Source organism: Rattus norvegicus, chromosome 3 (genome assembly GCF_021556685.1).
Source record: "Rattus norvegicus strain SHRSP/BbbUtx chromosome 3, alternate assembly SHRSP_T2T, whole genome shotgun sequence".
Taxonomy (NCBI): domain Eukaryota; kingdom Metazoa; phylum Chordata; class Mammalia; order Rodentia; family Muridae; genus Rattus; species Rattus norvegicus.
This window is the reverse complement of record NC_141536.1, coordinates 144,952,482-144,962,498: the sequence shown is the minus strand read 5'-3', so window position 1 is coordinate 144,962,498 and position 10,017 is coordinate 144,952,482. Positions and strand designations below refer to the sequence as shown.

The window sequence follows — 10,017 nt, the reverse complement described above, 5'->3', positions numbered from 1 at the left end:
AGAACAGACTAACATTTTCCTTCTAGTTTGATCAAGACCAAGCTCGAGTCACACACCTGGCCTCACTTGATCTCCTTGCCTTGACTCCCAAGGACATGCCACCATGCCACAAGCTGGTGCCACAGAGGTGGATCCTCCTGGATTTCCCTTTTTCCTTTCCTTCTCCTTCTCTGCCCACCCCATCCCACCTCCTTCTACATCTGATTGGCCCAAAACTTGCTTTGTAGACCAGGCTGGCCTGGAATTCACAAACACTGATCCGCCTCTGCCTTCTGAGTGCTGGGACCAAAAGGTGTATGCCACCACGCCACCGCCATGCCTGTTGCCGCGGCAGGACCCAAATCATTAAACGACTGCCTTAAAACTTGAGGCTAGCCAGTCATGAAAGAAAGCTCATGCCTGTAATCCTAGCCCTCAGGAGGCTGTGGCAAAAGGCTTGCTATGAGTTTGAGGCCAGCCTGTATTATACAGTGAGTGCATAGAAGATCTGGCCTGAAATAACTAAATCCACATACATAAACCCTAGGAAAATTTGTTTCCTGGTGCTCATGGCTTCAGATAACAGAATGAGAAGGAGCTCAATAAATCCTGTTTATGCCTATTTTTAAATTTTTACTAATTAAAAATAAAAATAACATTTAAAAAATTTACAGTTAGAATCTTTCTTTGACAAGCCCAAGGATAACAGCATTGTCTCTCACTAGGCCATAGAAAGAGAGCCAAGAACTAGACTGTGGCTTCTGACACAGCAGGCTAAGTCACATGGACATGGTTCTTGCTCAGACTCAGGCCAACACACACCGGGAGAGCTGCTAGGTGGCCAGGCCAGACTGGGTACAGTCAAGGCCCTTGGGGGAACCATGTGCCAGTTCCCACAGAGCTCACTGTAGGGGCTTAGATCCCCCAGGGTATGTTTTAGCCTTGCCCAAGAGTCTGGGCACCTGCCTATCCAGAATGTGGCCTTTGTTCACAAAGCAGGCTTCTAGGGTAGGGGCAGGAATGGAACATTTAAGAGGAGGAGGTGGTACTTGGGCTGAGTCATCCTGTGGGCAAAGGGGCCAGAACACGATGCCCTTATCCTTCAAGAAACATACAAAGGAGGCTCCATACGGCCTGGCAGGAGGGACTGGCTAGCCAGGGAGAAGAGCAGGAAGTAGGGTCTTGTGGGGAGCTTCGCAGTGTCAGGGACTGATACAGACGGTCAGGGCCTATCAGGGAACATCAGTGTGGCCAGGCCCGGGCTAAAGACTTCCCACCACTCACAGATCCTCCTGGCACAGACCGGCAGTGCAGACACGTCTGACTACAACAGAGGCAGAAAGACAAAGGCCAGCCAGCAGGGCCAGGCTGGTGGCACCGACATAGGAAGGCAAATACACAGGATTAGGAAAGAGAAAGGTCAGCCAGAATGTCAGTGCGAGCGTCACCCATACCGCCACTGTCTGCAGAGAGGGGCCCTGTGTGGCCTGGGCTAGGGCTGGCTCAGCAGGATGTCAGCATCTGGGGCTCCGCAGGACCACGCAGCAGCCTTCATATCCTCTAAGCCCTCCATCTGGACGGCCTGCAGGGAGACATCCCCTCAGCCGAGGCGATATCCACTTGGCCTGGCGGCTGTACCTGCTCTTTAAGATAAATCAGCTGACATCTAGTTAACCTTCGAACCAGGGCTGGGGTGAGTCGGCACCTCCAAGGCCAGTCATCAGATGTGTTCATTTCTCAAGCCCCCTAGCTACTGCCTGGGTCCAAACCAGGGTCTTGATCCAGGATCTCCCTCCCGACAGTCACTCCTAGGGTTTATTCTCCAAGGGCAACCACAGGAATCTTTGCAGGAGTCTAGTTGGATGCCATTATTAAAACCTCCAGTGGTTTGTGGCTGCACAAGCCTGTAATCTAAGCCCTCAGGAGGCTGAGGCAGGAGGATCTTAGTTCGAGGCCAGCTAGGGTAACATATCAAGCCCTTGTTCAACCAACAAACCCCAAAACAGCTCTAATGATTTCCTATCAAAATAAGACACACACTAGAATGGCCTCTGCCCTTCTCTCTAGCCTCTGCTCCTAGCCCTGCCAGCAGACACCGTCTCGTCCACCGTATGTCCTTGCAGCCTCTGTCTCTGCTTCAACTGTGCAGGCCAATCGCCGCATCAGGACTTCATCTTCCCTGTTCATAAGCAGTGACTCTGTCCCCTCTCCTGGTGTGACAACTTTTACCTCCATATATGTACCCTATCTAACCTAGGTCTCTCTCCCTAACTTTCCACTGTGACAGCATGCTAATTTGTTTGTGTTATTCAAGTACTTCTGTCTGTCTGTCTTTCCGGTAGTTTTTTTTTTTTTTTTTTTTGGAGCCATCATTGCAAACTGAACTTAAATTCACTGATCAATCTACTTATTTCTATTTCTCCTCTAGAATAGGAACCCCGTGAAGGTTTATGGCTCATCATTGTCAGGCCTTCGAGCAATTTTTGATAAATAACTATAAACACTGAGCAAGGTGTATGGTGAAACAAGTCAGGGCCCCACCTCAAAACCAGAGGGAGCCCTGGGTAGTGACCTGTCTCAACAATCTCAGGGCTCGGGAGGCTGAGGCAGGAGGATATAAAGTTCAAGGCTAGCCTGGGCTACACAATGAGACTACCTCGAAACAAAACTGCAAGAGAAATTAATATTATACAAAGGAAGCATTCATCTATTGCCAGGTATTGATCTATGGTGTCTGCATAGCTAACCCTTACAGGAACCTCTTAGGATCTCCATTTTCCAAATGGGGAGGAGGAAGAAGAAAGGTTGAGTAACCCACCCAAGATCAGACAGCTAGCACCAGTGCCAGGGTTTACAGGCTGCAGTCACCTCAGGAGCCCTCATGGCTCCTAGCCAGGCAGCCTCTCCTCTGATTTATCAGACCTGAATCACAGGATTTTTAGACCAATCTCCTGCCCTATCCTCCTTATTGAATTGATGAGGACTCACAGCTGCCAAGAAACTGACTTTCGCAAGGACGAAGCACTGGGCCAGACGGCTATGGTTTCAAAGGCTCTCCTACTACACAGCGTTTCCACATTTCAACATCCTCAGGCTGGGGAGCTCAATGGATGCTAAGTGTTGCAGGGGTGAAGGGCAGACTTCTCAAGACTGAGATGCAAATCCACTGGGAGGAGCTACACTAAGAACCCCCGGATCATTGGTTTTCCTCTCAACACTGCCACTTCCTACCCGAGGAGTGTCCAGGCAAGTCACTTCTTTCTGTTTCCTCGTGTGCCTCCCACATTGGAGTAACACCATGAGAATAACAGATTACAGACACTGCCAGGACTCTGCCATCAGGGGAGAAACTCACATGAGCAGTCACCCACTAGATGGTGAGGCCGTCTCCTCTAAATCCTGGGGATTAGTGACACCAAAGACCTCTGACCAAGTGTTCCAGGAGACTCTGATTCAGGAGTAGAAGTAGCAGTAGGAAGGAGGGGAGAGGAAGGGAGAGGAAGGACATGAAAGGGATAGGAAGGGAGTTGGGAGAGAGGGAAGGGTTCAAGAAAGGGTGTGTGAGGGGCAGGAGACAACTAAAACACCATTCGTAAAATGGTGAGAATACCTCTATCCTGTGTTTCTGTAAGCTCCAATAAAGCATTTGAGTGACAGTTAGCCCCATAGTCAGTGCTCCTGAGAGATCAACATCCTTGCCTTTGTTCAAAGACCAACATGTTACCACTCACATTCCCTCAGAGATGGAAATGCAGACCGTTTAGCGTTTGCCTCTGTGCTGTCATTGTTCCCACTATGAACACGAACTGCTTGAGAAGTCAGCAAAGAAAGCATCAGAAGTGCACACCTAGGGAGGCTTTCTCTCTCTCCTGGAAGCAGGGCTCCATCCCACAGGGATTTCCCCAAGGCCAAGTTACCGGCTTCCTTCAGTCACACTGAATGGACGTGAATGAGCCGATGGGAGGGTGCAGGCTGTGCTGTTTCTGAGCCAGGCCCACGTGGTCTAAAAGGATCTAAGCCTCCAGTCATCCTTACAGGTGGGTGCTCAGGTGTGGACGTGGCACTGGGAGATGACAATTTGTCAAAGGCCTGTGGCATCCGCAAGAACAGCCTTAAATGAAATCAAACAAGACAATGAGGCCACCACCTACCAGCACTGGCTTTCTGTCTACAAGTTTCAGAGGCTACGAAGGAGCCGCAGACAGATTTGCTAGTGTGGGACAGGGAACACGGGACAGCCTTGATCTACAGAGTAAAGACATCAAAGAGGAAAGATACCTCCTGCTTGGACCATACTAACAACTGCAGGAGGCGGCCAAGACCTCCTTTGTCAGAGCAGTCTGAAAGCCTTTCAGGGCTACACCCCAGCCATCCGAGCTGCCATACAAGGTGGAGAGTTTACTCCGGGCTCAATGAGGTAGCTGACACCACACAGTTAGTCAGCTTGAGTACAGCCAAGACTAGGCCCAGGTCCGCTGGCTCAAAGCCCAGGGCTCTTTCTCCCTCAATCCTGTTACTTCCCATGACCTCTAACTTGCTGTAAACCACGGAACCAAGACTACTGTTGCCCTGGACATAGAAATAATCACAGTAGTATCAATTCTCCCACACACATGCAGAGCACTTTACAGTTGAAAGGATTCTTGTTTTCATCTGGTTGATTTCTCTAAGTCAAGGTCCCAACATGGAGCTGGAACTGTTCTTGACCTTCAGAGCACCCTGACACAGCTTCCTGTGAGCTGGGATTATCTCCATGTCCCGCTAGAATATTCTTCCAGAATTATTATTTTGCTTGGACCTCACCAGTGACAGAGAGGGGGGTTGGTTGAAGGAGCACAGAGAATAGCAGTTCTGAAAACAAAGTGAGAACGAAGGTCACAATTCCACGGGCTATGCAACCTTGGACACATTAGCTAGCCAGCCTGGAAACCAGTGTGAGCACTTAAAAGGGGGACAGCGCCCCTTACACCAAAGGCATTTAGCAACCTGGAGCCATGTGCCCCACCCCCCACCCTAGCACAGTACTAACCTGCCAGGGCAGTACTCACAGTAGACACCTGCCAGGGCAGTGGCGCCCATGGTCAGAAGGACACCCTACTGCACAGATGGACAAACTCATCCAAGAACACAAGGCATAAGCCGCAGCAAGATCCAACAGAACAGATCACAGCATCCTAAAGCTGAGAGCGTCACTGGCAAGAGACAAATCAGAGAAGAGAAAGATGGGGTCCTTCCTGAGTTCAGAGTAGACCTTCAAGGGCAACTCACAGCCTCGAGGTTTCTACATTTTTCTCTCTCTCCACTTGATTCTTAGAGGCTGTCTAAATACCAATAGAGTTCCCTCGTTAGTACTGCCCAGAACAGGGTGAAACTAACAACAGCCCGAAAGTCCATCAACAGGAGGCTGGGTAGACCAGCTAGGAGTTAACCATTAAAGTCACCACAAAAGCGTTATTTGTCTAATGTGGTCATTTTCCTTGCAGTTCTGAGACCTGAACCCAGGTTAGGGAGGCACCCACCACTAAGCTATGTCCTCAGGTATGAGCATCTGCGAGACACATTTTATTTATGCATGTGAAAAATAACAATAAAACCTCATGTTGAAATGCAACCATAACACAAGAATGCTGTTCCCGATCCTGTCCTGACACAGAGGATCTACTGTAAGGATCTGCATTGCATCTGGCTTCTTCTGTAGAGTAGGACTCTGGTGGAGAAAATTAGAACATTTTCTGAATTACTCTGATTTTTAAATATCTTTTGTAAAATTATATGTGTGTGTATGAGTGTGTGTGTGTATGAGTGTGTGTATATGAGTGTGTGTATGAATGTGTGTGTGAATAATTATGTATGTATGAGTATGTGTGTATGAGTGTGTGTGTATGAGTGTGTGCATATGAGTGTGTGTATGAGTGTGTGTGTGGTATGAGTGTGTGTGTGTGTATGAGTGTGTGTGTATGAGTAGGTGTGTATGAGTGTGTGTATATGAGTATGTGTGTATGAGTGTGTGTGTATGAGTGTGTGTGTATGAGTATGTGTGTATGAGTGTGTGTGTATGAGTGTGTGTGTATGAGTAGGTGTGTATGAGTGTGTATGAGTGTGTCACACTTAGGGCACACATGGAAATCGGGATAATTTTTGGAAGTGGTTTTCACTAAACTTCCACCACGTGTTTCCTGAAAATGAAGATCATCAGACTTGGGACAGTCACCTTTACACAGCTGAGCTGTCTCTCTGGACCATCTTTGTAATTAAACTAAGAGGCCAGGAGGCAGTTCTGCGGGTAAAAGCACTTGCAAGCCTGAGAACCCAGCTCAGTCTATGTGAAGATAGAAGGTAAAATTAAACTGAATTAATTAACACAGCGAACCCACTAAGGTGCAGCAGAGTGGCTCAGGGAATATGAGAACTGGCCACACAAACCTGAAGACTGGGGTGGGGGTCTCTAGAACTCATGTAAAAAGCTGGCCATGGTAATTCGAATCTGCAATCCCAATACTTCTGTGAGGTGGAAGGGAGAGATAAGGGAATTCCCCGAAGTTCACAGGCCGAGCAGAAGAGGGAAGAGAGGTCCTGCCTCAAAACAAGGTGGGAGTTGAGAACCATCTCCTGTAAGTTGTCCTTTGACCTCCATTCCTGTGACATCTGCATGTCCTCCCTCACAGAAATATCTCTCTCTCTCTCTCTCTCTCTCTCTCTCTCTCTCTCTCTCTCTCTCTCTCTCACACACACACACACACACACACGAGAGAGAGAGAGAGAGAGAGAGAGAGAGAGAGAGAGAGAGAGAGAGAGAGCCTTTCAAAAGGCCGAGAAAAAATTAATGTAACACTGAAGAAAGATTAGCTTAGGCAGTGGTGGCTCACACCTTTAATCCCAGCACTCGGAAGACAGAGGCAGGTAGATCTCTGAATTCAAGGCCAGTCTAGTCTACAGAGTAAGTTTCACGACAGCCATGGCTACTCAGAGGAACCCTGCCTCAGGAAAAATAAAAAAAGATTTTCTTGAGTCAGTCTTCTTGTCCTCTCATTGCACTTATGTGACCCCATTTGATTCCTTCCCATCTGTGTCTAATGGCCCAACCCAATGTGATCTAGATGTTGTCGAGTTTTGTGGGGTCCTTCCGTTTAACATCAATCCTATCAGAAATACCTCATCCATGGCCTCCTCCTCAGGGTGCTCTTCTGTGGACGTCTGGCACTCTGTGTGCCTTAATGAATGCACTCAGACATCTTAGGAACAGGTATGTGGACTATCCACAGTAAAGGGGAGGAGACTGGGCCCTAAAGACATTAACTGATCCCCCAAATCTTTGCAACTGGTAAAAATAGAAATAAGACTTCAGCCTGACCCGTGAGAGTCCCAAGTCCTCCCATGGTGTCTTTCCGCTTCTTTCCCTCAACACTAGAGATGGTCTGAAATTGGTGATTTTTGGCTTTACAAAGATATGACAACAATAGGCATTTAGTAAGAGCATACTTTGAATTTTGATCTTTCCCTGAGCTAGAATGTGACACAGAGTACCCTTCAGGGACTCTGGGCAAAACAAAAGTTGTGTGCTAGCTCCAAGTCATCCCTTTGAAGATGATGGTGAACAGCCATCTACACTGGACTGTGTTGCTCAACTCAAAGGTTCGGTGTATTCAATGCAGTCTCAATGTAGTTTTTTTCCTACACTGGGTTTTTAGGGCTGTAACTCCACTTCCACCAAGGAGCGTAAATACTGATTGGTGGATGGGAGGGATGCAGTAGATAGAGTTGGCAAAAAGTGTAACCACTGACACTTACAACTTGCATGACCAGACTACAGAGCTAGCTAGGTAAAGCCACTTACCTCCGGGCCTGACTACCTAAACCCAGTTCCCAGAAGCCACACAGTGGAGAGAACCAATCCTCAAAGACTATCTTCTGACCTCCACATGCATGTATGCGCGCGCGCGCACACACACACACACACACACACACACACACACACACACACACAATTTCAAACAAACAAACAAACAAACAAACAAACAAACAAGAACTTTGAAGCTGCCCCAGTGGTTAACAGCACTGGCTGCTCCTCCAGAGGACCAGAGCTTAATTCCCAGTCCCCACATGGCGGCTCATAACCACCTCTAACTCCAGTCCCAGAGCGTCTGATGCCCACTTCCGGCCTCTGCAGGCACCAGGCATGCAGGTGGTGCACAGACAGACATGCAGGCAAAACACCCAGGCACGTAAAATGAAAATTAGTATTTTCAAAAATTAAAAATAAAGTTTAAAAAGTACGTGACCTTGAACACATCCCTTCTCCCTCTTCCCATTTCCGATCACAGAGTGAGCACGTGGCAATGACAAAGCAAGAAAAATGACAGGAATCCAGCCCTCAAGACGGACAGGGGCAAGCCTTCGCCTGGCATCGCTGGCACTGGGCAAGCACGACACACAGAAAGGACCCAGCTCCACGCTCTGGGGAGATTAGTGGCTCTTCATGACTGCAAATTATTTTATCCAGTGTACGTTCCGAAACGTCCCCAATCATCTTCCTATTGTTGGACATTTAGTTCCAATTTGCTGCTATTATAGATGAGCTCTGATGGGGATTTATCCAAAGGAATTCATTCAAAAGAAAAAAGCCAGATGCTCAAATAAGATGCTGCCCAACCCACGGAATGATTGACAGGAGACCAGCCCTTCTCTATCTCACCAAGCCTCAAACTGAATTCTCCATGGCTCTCCCCACCCCCACACCGTTCCTCCCTCAACCTGGCAAGCCACACGACATCCCTCCCTTCCCAGCCCAACTCTCCAACAGGAGGCTTCTCTGCAAGGTCACACTCTGGGCCTTCTCTGTGGGCCACACACCTGCCAGAGACCTTCCGCAAACACCATCCCACCACACACCTCTGCAGGCCAAATCCTTTCAAAGGTCCTGAGAATCTCCAGGCTCAAATCCAGCCCAAATACCTCAGGCTGACATTTAAAAGACAGAAGGGAGAGAGGAGAAATCCTTGGAGGTGCTGAGATGCGCCAGTACCACAGAGGGGCTTTATGTGATAACCACGAGGGTCCCACGGGTGCATTTACAAAGGAAGAAAATGAAGCCCAAAGCAGCAAAGTGATGTCCCCAAGGCCACAGAGCTGGTCCCAAGCAGAGTGACTCGGACAGCTCGCTCAGAGACACAAGCACAAGCTGACTTTCTGAGTCACCTCTCAGCACCTTGGACCCTCCCTGGACTTGTCTCCGGCACATGGCACCACCGACTCTCCTTCAAAGACATCCATTTTCCTCCCACAGCCCTACAACGTTCAAACCCTCGCCTTGCATTAGTGTCCAGCTTAAGGGGCCCACCTCTTCTTAAAACCTTCCCTGAGCATCAAAATAGGCAGACTCTGCAGTATACTCTTACCTCTGGGGCCAAGATGGCTCTAACATCCATGGCTTGGTAAGACTTTTAGAGAGAGGTAGGGGTGTGTGTGTGTGTGTGTGTGTGTGTGTGTGTGTGTGTGTGTGACCCTCAAAGGTCAGAAGAGGATGCCAGGTTCTCTACAGATGGGGATACAGACAGCAATACCTAATATGAGTGGTGGAAACAAATTCTAGTCCTCTGCAAGAGCAACAAACTGTTAATCACTGAGCCGTCTCTCCAAACCTTTAAATTGTTATCTTTATCATCATCATCATCATCACCACCACCACCACCACCATCATCATCAGTGTGTATGTGGGTGTGTGGGCATGTGCACCATGGACCATGTATGGTCATCAAAGGACAACTGTCAGGAGTCAGTTCTCTCCTCTGCTATAATCCCAGCAGATCCCAGATCCCAGATCAGCAGGCTTGTGCAGCAAGCCCCTGTGCTCACTAACCCATCTCGCTGGTCCCTTCTTTTTGTCCAGTTTTTGGGAGACCAAATCTCACTTAGGTGACTTAATGCTGGCTGGCGAGGAGCTCACTCTGTATCCCAAGCCAGCCTTGAATTCATGGCAATGCTCCTGCCTCAGCCTCTGGAGTCCTGCTATTACAGACATGTGCACCATGGTCAGCTTGA

At 48.5% G+C, this 10,017-nt stretch overlaps 1 protein-coding gene across 51 annotated transcripts in view; it reads right to left on the bottom strand.

The window, feature by feature from the left end:
* Window positions 1-10,017, bottom strand: part of Epb41l1 (erythrocyte membrane protein band 4.1-like 1) — a 123,070-nt gene that overhangs the window by 54,739 nt on the left and 58,314 nt on the right. The window contains exon 2 of one of the 51 annotated variants that reach the window (XM_087654065.1): window positions 1,434-1,561. The gene's annotated coding sequence lies outside the window, so the exon portion shown is untranslated. 51 annotated transcript variants of the gene reach the window in all.